This window comes from Balaenoptera physalus (genome assembly GCF_965194825.1).
Source record: "Balaenoptera physalus genome assembly, chromosome: 3".
Classification (NCBI taxonomy): Eukaryota; Metazoa; Chordata; class Mammalia; order Artiodactyla; family Balaenopteridae; genus Balaenoptera; species Balaenoptera physalus.
The window spans coordinates 176,809,813-176,823,641 of record NC_138890.1 but is presented as its reverse complement, the minus strand read 5'-3'; positions in this window follow the sequence as shown (position 1 = coordinate 176,823,641).

Below are 13,829 nucleotides of genomic sequence, written 5' to 3'. Positions count from 1 at the left end.
TCAGCGACCCTTTCGTGTTGATTTCCGTCATCTTTAAATATGAACCCCCAGAGGGGCGCCTTTGAAGAAAAACACAGCATTTCTAAATGAAAGGCCGAGGCCCTTGTCAACGAAAGTAATCGATAAACAATCTATAATAAAAATAGAAAAGAGTTTTATTTGAGCCAAACTGAGGACTAGCCCAGAAGCCCGCTTACCAGGTTTCCCTGAGAAACTGCTCCGGATAAGCATGATTTTCAGCACAGTTTTATATCTTGTCAGAACAAAGAACATTAAACAAGTCAGCGATAACATTTCTTCAAGGTTTTAATAAAAAGAACAGATCAGCACGTACACAGCGAATCAGTATGGCCTTGGCGCCTAGGAAGCGCTTCTTATCATCAAAGGAGGACCAGCATTGGCGTCCCAGGAAGAGCGCCATTTAATATATTTTTTTTTAACATAGACATTCTTGACTTCTGGTCAATGTGTCCTTTTTTTCTACTAATTAGAGCAGATGTACAATGTATGTTTGATAGGCCACAAACAGGCTCTTTTAATTAGCATCAAAGTCAAGTTAATTCATGTATAAGCCAGAACGACTTCCCTATATCTCAATATGTGAACAGTTTTTTTTTTTTTTTAAATCACCCTCCAGTGCCTCCTAGGAGCCGAGGCTGCTGAGGGCTGGACCGGATCCTCAGTAGCTCCCGTTAGGGCCAGCCGCCCGCCCGCTAGAGGGAGAGCTCAGCTGGGGCTCCAGGGAGCGAGGGAACTCATTTCCCTTGTCCAGGCTTGATGGTGCTCATGTTTTCCTGTTGAAAGCTGCCTAGTTGGCCCCCGGAAGGGCACGTGCTCTTTCTGTTTGCATTAAAGAGTCCGTGGAATCAGGACCTTTGATTCATTGGAGACTCCCATGCCCAGTGGCCGGCTCTCTGTGATGGAGAATGCGCCATCCTCATTTGCGTTCACATCCACTTCTCTCCTCTCCTCTTTTCCTTCTGTCTCACAATCAAAAACATTGCTAAGCATTTATAGAAACAGTAGATGCTGTTAAAGACCCAATAAATTGCTCAGGGCTTCAGAGAAGGGGGTGGGGGCTCGCTGAGTAGATGGGAGAGTGATTTGCTGCTGCAGAGACGGTGGAGGGATGGAGGCCTCCCAGGAGCAAGGTATCAGGGGCAGAGTGCAGCGGTGGCTCTGGGTCACCCCCCTGGGATATGGGTCAGAGACTTACGGGCATCGGAGACTTTTCCCTGCCTCTTACACCCTCATGTACTCACCCTCCCCTGTAGCATCTTCTTGTGGCCATGTTGGCTTCAGCCATTGGAATAGCGTGTAGCTGGACCCCCGTCTCCACCTTCCCCTCCAGCCTGCTCCCTGTTCAGCACACCTGCCCTCCTGTTGGAAACCCTTTGCTGACTCCTGTTACCCTGAGTATAAAATCCATCCTCCTTAGCAGGCTTACCAGCCCTTTGCCCTCAGCTGTCATGCGCTGTGCTCCTGCCACACTTGGGGAACACCTACAGGGCTGGGCGGCTCCACACCCCGCAGCTTTGCCCTCAGCGCTCTACTCTGTGCAGCGGAGGACGGCATGCTATAGGCCTCTTAGTCTGCAGGGAACAAAGGCCAGCTCCAGTTGTGTGAGCCTACGAGGGGATGGGTGGGGTACCCAGGGCAGGGCATCTCACGGCATCCAGAGGCCAGGATACAGCCGGGCTTCGGGGGGGGGGGACTCTGGGGTGCAGCTTCAGATCCCTCTCCCAATCTCGCAGACTGAGTTTTGATCCAGTTTGAACTCTGTTCCAGTTGCAGCTAGTTATTGTTCTGCAGGGAGGAGAGCCGTCCCGCAGAGCTGGGTGTCCCGCTGTTTGTGCGTCCAGGAACTATGAAAAGGCCTTGGTGTGTGGGAGCTTGGGGCCCACACAGCTTCCAGACTCCAGGTCACGCCCTGTGTCGGATACCCATCCCTCCTGGTGAGGATGTGGCTCCCATGGGGTTCTCTTTTCCACCCATGAAAAATACTCAGTGTTGGAAAGTTACTCATGACAGCTCTCCTGTTTCTGAGCGGCCCTCCTGGTGCTGGTTTGTAGGTGATATCTGAAGAACTTACTGTTGAGGGTGGGCATTTGGGTGGGGTCCCTCGAATGCTAATCACTTTCCTCCAGAGTGAGGCTTGTTCTCAGGGCCCCTCAAATGTCAGCCCCCCTGGCGCTATGTGAGATCAGAACTCCAGTGCTCACACACACACCACACAGGCCGTCACAGCTGGTGCTCTGCGCTGTTTCCTCATGGGGTGGGGTCACCTGGAGAAAGAGGGAAAGCTGCTGCTGCGCCCAGGGCTGCAGAGAGCCCCCCCCCCGCCCCGCCCAAGGGCCTTTCTTTACTTCATTCATGGTAATTCCCAAGTCGAGCGGACTCCCGGTATGACCCCAAGTTTTTATCTTATTTTTTGGCCCCAAGAACTACTCACCACGTCCCCGAGGATGAATAACTGTGGAAAGCCCTGGATGGAGGCCACAGACCCAGGTTCCTGGGATAAGGGAGGGGGCTGCCATCAGGGGGAGAAACCTCCTCTGTACCCCCTCACTTCCAGGTACGCCATCAAGTCCATTGTTATTTTTGCTTTAAACAGTCAACTGTATTTTAAGTAAATTTAAAATGAGCAAAGATACAGTTTGTTTCTGTACATACACCTGTGCTCTTGGCTCTTGTGTACGTGTCCTGGCTTCTAGCTGGTGTTTATTCCTTTAGCCTCAGTAGCTTCCATTAGCATTTCTTGTTCTGCCAATCCGCTGATGGTAAATTCTCTCAACTATTGCTTGTATGAGACTCTTTTTAATTTGCCTTCACTTTTTTGAAAGATTTTCACTAAGTGTATAACTCTAGGTTGATGGGCATTTTTTCTTCCAGCATGTTAAAGAATATTGTTTTATTATCTTCCAGTTTGCATTGTTTCTGATGAGAAGTTAGCGGTTATAGCTATATTATCCTTGTTTCACTTTATGTAGGCTATTTTCTCTGGCTGCTTTTAGAATTTTTATATAATGTCACTGGTTTTCGGCAGTTTGCTGTAGTGGTTTCCCTTGTTTGTCCTGTGTGAAGCCTGTTGAACTTATTCAATTTGTGAGTTTCATCAAACTTTAAAATGTTGCAGCCAGGATTTCTTCAAATACTTTTAGTCTGCCTCTTCTTTGGGGTATGTATGTTGACGTGTATATTAGACAGCTTGCTCTCCCGATGTCAGTGAGGCTGTTTACTTTTTCAGCTTTTATCTCCTCTTCTTGCTTAGGTTTGAGTACTTTCTAAAGCTATTTATTCAAGCTCCCTGGTATATTTTTGCAGTTTCCAAACTGCTATTAAGCTTATCCTGTGAATTTTTCATTTTAGATGTTATATTTTTCATCTCTAGACGTTCCACTGAGTTTAAAAAAAATTTATTTTATTTATTTATTTATTTTTGGCTGCGTTGGGTCTTTGTTGCTGTGTGCGGGTTTTCTCTAGTTGCAGTGAGCAGGCTTCTCACTGCAGTGGCTTGTCTTGCTGTGGAGCATGGGCTCTAGGAGTGCGGGCTTCAGTAGTTGTGGCACACAGGCTTCAGTAGTTGTGGCTCGCGAGCTCTAGAGCACAGGCTCAGTAGTTGTGGTGCACGGGCTTAGTTGCTCCGTGGCATGTGGGATCTTCCTGGACCAGGGATCGAACCCATGTCCCCTGCATTGGCAGGCAGAGTCTCAACCACTGCGCCACCAGGGAAGCCCCTCCGTTGAGTTTTTTATTCTTTTTTTTCCCTGCATCTGGAGTAAATGCCCTATAGTAAATAGTGGTATTCCTTGTATCTCTTTACAGCCACACACGTTTCTGTTTTGTGGATGTACCACAGTTTATTCAATGGTCTCCATGTTGATCGACAACTGGGTTGTTTCCAGCCTTTAGTTATTAAAACTAGGGCTGTAACGCATACCCTTGAATATACAGTTTCTCATAGTGTTTGACGGTGTGTCTGAGATAGGTTCTAAGAGGTGGAGGCGTAGATTCAGATGGTAAGTGCAGGTGTTCTCACCAGGTGCAGCCACGTTCCTTCCCCGGCCGGCACACTGCTCAGATTCTCACCGCCAGTGTGAGTGTGCCTGCCTTTCTGGTGCTCTGCCTTCAGGGTCCAGCGTCAAACAGTCCGACAGGTGAGCTGCTGTTACGTGGTGGGCGTCTTCGTGGGCGTCCCTCTGTAGACGAGAGACGCCTGGCTGTGCTGGAGCAGAGCTGTCGCCGTCCTGAGCCCCCTTCTGTGCTGAACTTGGGGTGTTTCCTGAGCCCACTCATCTTGGCGCGTCGGAGGTGACTCGGCAGGGTTTCTTTATCAGTAAAAATAAAACCCTGTGAAGACAAACTGTGAGAACTGCAGTGGAGGTGCTGCTACGTGGAAACAGCAGGAACAGCTCGGAGGCGCCGAATGGGGTGCGCGCCGGCCTCTGGGCCGCTCTCCCCTGGGGCGGGTTGGCTTGTATTCCTAGGTGTGGTCACAGCTAGCGGAGTGAAGTTGGCCGTGACCAGTCAGTCCTGGACACTGGACCCAGCTTTCAGGTGAGACGTGTAACTCCTCCTAGAGTTACCTTTGGTGAAATCGGGATAATCGCCTACTGGCGGAGAGTTGAGGAGAGCGGATGTTGGAAACCCACGGCCCAGAGCCCAGCACAAAGGAGCAGCCGGGTCCAACTAGGTTGTCCTGGCCGCCGGACTATCGTTTGTTGGACGTCTGCCCTGTGAGGCATTGGCCGGCCTGGAGGGAGGGTCCGAAGGGTCTGGCTCTGGGCCCGTGTGGGTTTGCCGTGGCGGCTTCAGCATCTGACATCCCTTGTCTGAGTTCTGGAGGTTGGGGGCCCAAGATCACGGTGTCTTTGAGGGCCATCTCCTCACTGTGCCCTCATATCTGTCCCTGTCTGTGTCCTAATCTCTTCTTCTTACAATGACAGCGCTCGAATTGGATTAGCACCCTCCCAGGTGACCCCTTTCAGCTTGATTACCTCTTTAAAGACCTTATGTCTGAATTCAGTGACATTCTGGGGTCCTGGGGGTTAGAGTGTCAACATGTAAGTTTGGAGGGAAACAGTTCATCCCATGCAGCCCCTCCTCCAATTCCATTGCGAATCCTCCCGGAATGTCACCAAAATCTGCTGTTCTGAGGCTTAGAGGGGATGGCGGGGAGGCGCGTGAGGTCATGGGAGGGGAGGGGTGCAGACAAGCGGGTGCAGCAGCTCTCACCCCCACAGGAATTGGACGCCCTCTGCTTCTCTGACAGCTGGATTGGCCCTGGCTCCAGGGGACGGTCCCCACCCCGGGGGGCAGCATGCGCCATCCTTGCCCGAGCTGGGGGCTGGTATGGGTCGTGTCCTGAGGGGCTTGGGAGGTAGACCCGTAGATCCCTCTGCCCCCAGCGAGGTGCTGTACCCTCATCGACGGACCAACTTTCCAGGAGGAAAATCATTGTGATGACAGGTTTCAGCCTTAGAGCACTCAGCCCTGTTATTATCTCACAAAAAGCCGGGCTAGCCTTCCTGCAGCGCCTCTAATATGACTCCGTGTCAGTATTGGAAACGTGTTTTTGAACAAATAATAGATTCTCTTCTCTGAAACATGCAGGGAGCCAAACGGCTTTTGAAGGCCAAAAACCTTCAGGAGATAGCGCTTCATGGCAGGAAGAGGCCAGTTTGACGTGGCCATGTCTGGAGCTCTGTCCTGCTTCCCTTGTGCTCTGATGCTTCTGTCTGAGCTCCAGCCCTGGGCCCTGATTGTTGCTATAACTACCCCCTGGACCGAGAGCAAAATTGACAGCCCTGGATAGTCCACGTGCAGACCCCACTGCGAGGGAGCGGATCCCTCCCAGGAGACGGCACAGAGGCTCTGCACACCTGCCGCAGGTGCAGGTGACACCCACCACCAGGTGCACACGGGGAGCCGGGGCTGAGTCCAGAGAGGCTGCCCCAACGCAGGGCGAGGGCCAGGCGGGAGCGAGGGAGCCTTTCAGCAGGGGGAGCGGGGTGGGCACAGAGAGGCCGGGCCCCGCGCTCAAGACCTGGACGGCTGGGGCCGGGCTCCCGGGGGCGGGTGGCGTCCGCACGGTGTCCCCGCCCGGCCCCTCCCGCTGACCCGTCTCGGGCCGGGCCTTGCTCACACTGAGCTCGTTAGAGCTGTGAGCAGGGCTTTCTTCCAGGCCGGACTGGTCAGCTCAGCGTTCACATCTCATTGCAGGGGGAGCGCAGCCCTCGCTCAGTGACCTTTGGGTTCCAAATGTCTCCAGTGACGTCAGCTGCTCAGGCAAACTCCGTGCGGTTCACCGTGGCAGGGGGTTGGGCAGAAACGTTAACTGCGAGCCCTCCGTACGGCGTCCAGAACTCGGAGAACAGGAGACAATCTGCTCGTGAAATAACCACATTTCTCTCCGAACAGAGTGCGTCTGTGTGATGCTGTCCCCGGGAGAGGCACCCCCGTCACACCTCCCCCCGAGCTGGTGCACAGCCATGTGACCTCAGGTGGGCCCTGGGCCTCCAGAATCGCCCGTTCTGTCTGGGGCACGTGGGTGAGGAGGGATCCCGCGACTCAGGGAGCCTTCCTTGCTGTCTGCAGCCATACATCTCCTGATGGGCTTCCGAGGCCACTCTCTTCAGCTGCTCACAGCTGGACACGTCCCCAGGGAGCTCCAGGTCATGCTCCTCTGGCCACCAGGTCGTCTTGTTCCAAACGGTTAGCTTTCTCTTCCTTCACATCTTTTCTCAACGTCTCTCTTTCCAGCCTGAGTTAAGATCTGAGGTTTTCCAGTTCTTCACTGGTGGCCTCCAGTTTTCACGTCTCTGTTAATTTGATCTCGAGTTTTGCTTCCCTTTAAGCTGACTCAAGGCCCCTCCTTCTCGTGTGAAGCTAAGTGTCTCAGAATTTGCTGTCTTTTCTCCAGAAGAGCAGAAGCTCCATTGGCCAGTCCCTTGTCCCCACTTGAATTAACTAAAAGTCTGACCGGGACCGTACACACCACCATCTCCATGGTGCAGCTTCTCCGGGACCCGCATGGTGCGGGCACTGAGGCTGTCAGCCGCCGTCCACGGCCGGCCTGTGCAGCGGAGGGTTTGCCCTGCCCAGGTGGGGTCTGGCCCTTTGCCCCCAACTCCGAGGCCCTGGGATGTCTGGCCTGATGAGAGCATCCTTGCTTCCCTGACCACGTGACTCAGGTCAGCCCTGCCATGTGGTCACACCAAGTGGAACCCTGGACTCAAGGGCTCAGGCCGGGCTCCCTGGCCGTCGGCACCCCGGGCCTGTTGCCACCGTCCGGGACTCCTCGGAGGGAGGGTGCCTGGGCTCCCCTGGGCCCTGCCTCTGTGTCTTCCCCCTGCACACCCCTCCCCCCCGGCTGGTTGTAATCTGGACGCTTTGGCTGTCATAAGTCACGAGTCGGTTTTGCTGAGCTGAGTCCTAGTGCGTCACTGAACCTCAGGGCGGTCTTGGGATCCTCGCACTGCACAGCCAACAGCTGCAGAACATCACCCGGAACTGCCGGTGCCTGGACACGGAGCAGACCTGGCGCGGGGCCGGTGGGGGGGGACTTGCAGCAAGACGGTGCCTCCTGCCTCCCTCCCCCCTCCCCCTCCCCCCCCCGGGATGATGTCATATGACCTGGGGGCAGGGTGGGCTGCCGGGAGCCAAGACTGTCACAGATGTGGTGCCCTGGACGTCGAATGCCCCGCAGCTCAGGGTTCACCTGCGGAGAGAGGTGCTGCGAAGGACGGGGGGATGGCCTCAGGGGTCACTGGGGAGGCCCTACAGTCCCTTGGAGGGGGGCACAGCCCTGGCCATGGCTGCATCCTCCCGGGCCCCTGGCGACGGTGGGTGTGCTGTCACCCCAGGCTGCCACGCGGTCCCCGACGTGCACACCCGAAGGAGGAGGAGACCAGCACTGGCGAGTCCCAGGGCTGGGGGAGCGGAGCAGGAGGGGCGGGCGGTCAGTGGGGCAACTGCAGGTGCCACTTCGGGGCTGGCGGGGTGCCCCCATAGAGGGAGACGCAGAGGCCAAAGCTCCGGGGATCCACCGAGCAGGGCTGCAGAGCACAGGGCGCTGAGGCCTCTGCAGAGCAGGACCGCGCATCTGCAGCAGATGGAGAGGGCAGGGCGCCCCCCCAGGACCCCATTCGCACCAGGCATGGGGGCTCGGGGGCCCGCGGTCTGAGGTGGCAATAGGAGCGGGCAGATGGGAGCTCCTTACGGGTTCAGGAGGTGGGTGACATCGGGGGCACAAATGCCGCCAGGCTTGGGCACGTTTGGAGCCTTGAGTGCAGTGTGGCTGGGCTGTCAGGTGAGGGAGGGCCGGCTGCATGGAAGGAGGGGCTCAGGCCCAGAATGCGGGGTCTGCATTGGGGAAAGGGGGGCGTGACACCAGCCCGACCAATGGCTGGGGTGGCAGTGATGGGATGAATGACCCCAGAGGTCTGGAAGGACAGCCAGAGAGAGGAGGCAACGTGGGGCGAGGTGGGTGGAAGGTGACGGCTCCAGGGACAGGAGTCGAGAGCAAGCAGTCAGGACGTGGAGGGTCCTGAGGCCGAGGGAGGAGAGCAGAGGGAAGAGAAGGACACGGGGGGTCGGCGGAGAAGGCCGGCCGCTCAGCGCCGTGAGGAGACCACCACCCTGGGGTGCAACGCGGCCAGGACCCCCAGTCACCCCACAGGGGATCGGGGGGGAGTCAGGGAGGGGGGGGCGGGAGGCACCTGGGGGGCGGAGGCTGGCAGGGTAGGGGCTGGGATTATCTACCCAGGGGAAGGCAAGGTCCGTTCATCGCCCTTCAGGGTGGAAGTCCGACTTGCTCAGCCGTCCTGGTCGTCATCTCGGTGAGGAGAGGCCTGAGGAAGACAGACCCTGGGCAAGAATTAACACGCCCAGCCAGCTCTTTCCGCCTCTGTCCAGCGTCAAAGCTGGTGTTGGATGGGCAAGTTGGTGACGACCACGGCCTCTGACGGGGGCCGAGAGCTGAAGGAGGCAGCTGGGCCTCGCGCACAGGCAGCTTCTGGATGGTGGTGCCGCGTGGCCATGGGTCCAGGCGGCCAGTTACGTAGATTCCCCCACTGCCTTTGTCATTTTCCTCCCTCTGTCTTCACCTGTGACCCGGTGCCCCCTGCCGGGAGGGACCAGGCCCAAGGGCTGCTCTGGACACTGTGGGCCTTTGGCTGGTCGCCCCGTGCCTGGGCGTTAGGATGCCCTGGCCCTGTGTGAGAAGTTTGCAAGGTCTTGCCGGACGCCCGGTGGAAAGCTTGAGCCCAGATTCTGATTATTTACATATAAACACATAATTTTTGCATGATTTTAACAAGTCTGATCTTTTTAGGAATTTGCAATAAGGTGGTCGGGGTGGATGGTGCTCGGCTCTGTGGAGAACAAGCAGGTAGTGGCCGTCACTCTGGACAACAGGGCACTCGTGTCACCTGCCTTTCCCGCGGCTGCAGCCCCACAGCACCACGATGGGGACGCTGGTTTCAATACCTTGCCTTCCAGGGGAGGCATCTGTGCGTCTAGGTACCAAAGTACCTGTTTGCATGTGCAAACTTAGTCACCCTCTGCTCCTTTATGACAGGCCGTTACATTGATTTTTTCCAAAATGATACGTGACAAGTAGGTAACACTGACCTAACTTTCATTTCCGCAGAGCAAGAGGGGACGGGAAAATGTTTGTTATAAAAGGCAGGCACCGAGGTCGGCAAGATTGGGACCCATGGACACCCAGTGAACATCCTCTACGACAGCCGAGGGAAGGGTGAGCACGGAACGTGTGCCACCTGAGGGGCGACAGCAGCCCGAGAATGCCCTGGAGGCAACTCTTGGCTCCTTCTCGTGCCCAGGTGGATGGAGGTGAGGGTTTTCGTCATTAATTCTTGAAAATTCTTCTATTGGTCTGAATATTTGGAATTTCAGTTTTTGGACAGCAGACCAGTGGAATAGAAGGGATAGAATCAGATGCACATAGACACTTGGCCTATGGTAAAGGTGGGAGAAGATGGACTTTTGAAAATAATATTTTTTGGACAACTGGGCAGCCATTAGAAAAGGATAAAACTGAATCCTTAGCTCATACTCTACACCAGAGTAACCCCCAAACGACCAGAGATATAAATATAAAAAAATGAAACGTTAAGTTCTAGAGGAAAACACGGGGGAGAAAAGCCCTTCTAGTTACAGTTCACAATTCAGAAGAACAAATAAAAGATCAGTAAGTGCAACCAATTAAAATGAAATGTACCCAGTCAAAATCCCAGCAAGTTACTGTAAGTGAATATCAAGAAATTGATTCTCAAATTTACATGGAGAGGAGGTAAAAGACCCAGAACAGTCAAGGCAACATTGAAGGAGAAGGACCAAGTTGGAGGACGGACACCACCCGACTCCAGGACTTACTGTGAAGCTACAGTAACCGAGACAGTGCGGTGTCGGGGACAGAATAGACACATAGATCAACAGACAGAACAGAGCCCAGAAACAGACCCTATAAATGTGGTCACTGATCTTTGACAAAGGAGCAAAGACAATGCAACGGAGTGGAGACAGTCTGACAAATGGTGCTGGAACAACTGACGTCCACACGCAAGATGAATCGAGACCTCACACCCTTCACAAAAACCAACTCAAAATGGATCAGGGACCTAAAATGAAACTGCAAAACTATGAAACTCCCAGAGGATAAGATGGGAGAAACCTAGATGACCTCAGGTTTGGAGATGAGTTTTTAGACCCAACACCAAAAGTATGATCTATGAAAGAAAGAATTGATAAGTTGGGGTTCCTTCAAATTAATGAAGTGTCTGTGAAAGCTAAGAGAACGAAGAAAGTCACAGATGGGGAGGAAATATTTGCAAAACACGCATCTGATAAAGGACTTATTATCCAACATATACAAAGAACCCTTTACACTCAGTAATAACGAAACCAGCAACCCCATTTTAAAAATTGGAAAAGATCTGAATATACACTTTGCCAAAGAGGATACACAGATGGCCGATTCACATATGAAAAGCTGCTTCACATCCTATGTGCAAGTTAAAGCAACAATGAGACACCATCATGTACCTATTAGGATGGCAGACATCCAGAACACTGACAGCACCAAAGGCTGACAAGGGTGTGGAGCAATAGGAACTCTCATTCACTGCTGGTGGGAACGCAACATGGTACGGACACTTTGGAAGACAGTTGGGCAGCTTTTTACAAACTTAAAGCTACTCTTACCATACGATCCAGCAATCATACTTTGTGCTATTTACCCAAAGGAGGTGAAAACTGATGTCCACACAAAAATGTGCAAATGGATGTTTATAGCAGCTTTATTCATAACTGCCAAAACTTGGAAACCACCAAGGTGTCCTTTAGTAGGTTACGGGATAAATAAACTGTGGTACATCAGACACTGAAAAGAAGTGAGCTCTCAAGCTGTGAAGAGACACTGGGGAACCTTAAATACATATTATCAAGTGAAGGAAGCCAATCTGAAAAGGCTACAGACTGTGTGATTCCAAATGTATGATATTCTGGAAAAGATAAAACTATAGATACAGTAAAAGAATCAGTGGTCTCCAGGGGTTGTGGGGAGGGATGAACAGACAGCACAGAGGACTTCTAGGCCGGTGGATACTCTGTATGACACTATAATGATGGAAGCACTGATGTAGCCGTCGGGGGTGAGGATGGCCAGCCTCGGGTGAATCGGCTTCGTCTTCTCACTTGAGGGCGTGGAGTTCCCACACACGGAATAATATCATGACGTTAGAAAGAAAGAAACAGGCAACCGCTGGGAATTCCCTGGCGGTCCAGTGGTTAGGACTGCGTGCTTCCACTGCAGGACTGCAGGGGACACGGGTTCGATCCCTGGCCAGGGAGCTAAGATCCCGCATGCCGCGCGCTGTGGCCCAAAAAAAAAAGAAAAGAAAAGAAACAGGCGACGGGAACAAGCGCCTGGGGCTGTCCAGCGAGCTCGCAAACTGCAGGGCCTAAAACGACAGGGGTTTACTGTCTCTTGTCTGGGAGCAGGTGCCAGACGGCGGTTCCCGCCGAGGCCCGGGGAGAACCTGCCCCGCTCTGGCAGCTCGGGGCCGGGTCCCTGGGCGGGGCCACCCTCCTGTTCCCGCGGCTCCCCTCTGCGTGCCCGCCCTCTTCTTACGGGACGCCTGTGCTGGACTGGGCCCGCGCCACCCGGTACAGCCTCGTCCTGACCACCCACGTCTGCGGAGACCCTACGTCAAATAAGGGCCTGTTCTGGGTCTGGGTGGACGTGAACTTGGGGAGGCGCCATTCCACGCAGGCACAGCCGTAGGTCAAAGCGGCGGTGACGTAACCACGCAAATCGAAGGATTTTTCCAAACCGCCTTCGAGCACAGCACTCACACTGTATGTCAGTGAGGTATACGCCAAGGACAAAGGAACATCGTTTACTTTAGGGTCACATCCTAACTGTTTGTTTGGAAATGACTTTGGACTCATAAAAAAGGGACCAAAACCGCACAGGGCGTTCCGGCGTGTCCTGCAGCTGCACCCCCGGAGCCAACGACCCCATCGCCACCACGCCCTGCTCACGGCGGGGAAGGGAACACTGACCCAGCTCCGTGAGCACTGTTGACACCGGTGCAGCATGGCCTCATCTGAACGTGTTTTCCTGAGCAGGACCTGCTGCAGGACACGCACGGCGTTTAGTCGCCATGTCTCCTGGGTCCCCTCCAAGGGCACAGCGCCTCATTCTTGGCACGTTTGGGGAACACTGGCCCTGGCTAGGCCTCTCAGCTGGGGCTCGTCTGCTGCTGCCTCGCGGCCACGCTGAGGACGCGCCCCTGGGCAGGAACCCACGGGGGTGGCACTGGGCCCTTCTGGGGGCCTCTTGTCCGCGTGTGCACGGCAGGTGGTCTGCTCCACTGTGAACTTGCTTCTTCTCCGTTCACTGTCTCATGGGGAGACTATCTCACTTCTCATCATAATTTTCCCACCAATTTTTACATCCCTTGATGCTTCTGGCCTAAATCAGCGATCACTGTGGTTTTTGCTGGGGGGCCGTTCTGAGTCCATTGGTCCTTCTGCGTTTATGAACCATAATTCGGCTTCTCCTCCTTACCTGGGCATTTGTTTTCCTAGCTGGTGTGATGGACTGCACATCTGTGCGCCCCAAATCCGTATGTTGAAGCCCCAACCCCCAGTGGGAAGTACGGGGAGGTGGGCCTTGGAGGTGCTTAGGTTCAGACGAGCGCATGCAGGTGGGGCCCATGGTGGGACTGGTGACTCTGTCCACTGCGTGAGGACCCTGCCAGCCCGGTGGCCTGGGGCCTCCAGCCTCCGGGGCCGTGAGAAATCCGCCTGTTGTTTAAACACCCGTCTGTGCTGTTTGTCGGGGCAGCCTGGGCTGAGGCAGGAGTCTGTAACCCGTCACTGTCATTATTGTTATTCTTTGGTCACCTTGTCCCAGGTTTGGCCTTCGGGAGCCCTTCGGGGTGGCTCTGTCCTTCCCATGGGCCCCCCTTTGTGTCCTCCCTTTGTGGCCCCAAAGGACACTCCAGGCTCGCTGGCGCCTTCTGGGCCTGAGCTCTGGAATCAGCGGTTTCTCCAGGGCGCCCTGATGCCTCTGGCGGGAGAAGGATCTTCGGAACCGCGGTCTGGGCTCAGAGCGGGCTCCATGCCCACCTGGGCGCTGCGGCCTCTGAGACCAGAGCTCAGAACATGCTTCCACACACACCTGTGCCCAGGTCTCCGCCCACCTGCCTGGCCGTGCGTGTCCACACCCGCGTCTGTGTTACAGTCCTGAGCGTGTGCAGACTGCCACGTGGGGCGGCAGCCCCTCTCCCCGCTTCCCC